Raw genomic sequence first — 375 nt, forward strand, 5'->3', positions numbered from 1 at the left:
GTGCACCACCACATCCAACTAATGTTTGTATATTTTTGTAGAGATGGGGTTTCGTCATGTTGTCCAGGCTGATCTCAAACTCCTAAGCTCAAGCAATCCACCCATCTCAGCCTCCCAAAGTGCTGGGATTACAGGCGTGAGCCAAGGTTCCCGGAGGGGTGATTTTACATCTCCAGTTTGTAGATAAGGAAACTGAGACTCAAAAAACTTAAGTAATGTTTACCAAGCACATTCAAATATAAAGTAGCAGAGCCATGACCAAAATCTTGGTCCATCTGACTCAAAAGCTTATAAACATCTAACCAAGAAAAAAGTGAAGGAAATTGTCTTTTTAATAAGCATATATTTTCTGCCAAAGAACCTATGAGATACTAC

The 375-nt window shown here is 39.7% G+C and overlaps 1 protein-coding gene across 1 annotated transcript in view; it reads right to left on the reverse strand.

Annotated features, from left to right (window-relative positions):
- The window catches only part of NECAP1 (NECAP endocytosis associated 1), a 17,016-nt gene that overhangs the window by 4,112 nt on the left and 12,529 nt on the right, over positions 1-375 (reverse strand). The window lies entirely within an intron of this gene.

This window comes from Colobus angolensis, unplaced genomic scaffold, assembly GCF_000951035.1.
Source record: "Colobus angolensis palliatus isolate OR3802 unplaced genomic scaffold, Cang.pa_1.0 Scaffold11, whole genome shotgun sequence".
Lineage (NCBI taxonomy): Eukaryota > Metazoa > Chordata > Mammalia > Primates > Cercopithecidae > Colobus > Colobus angolensis.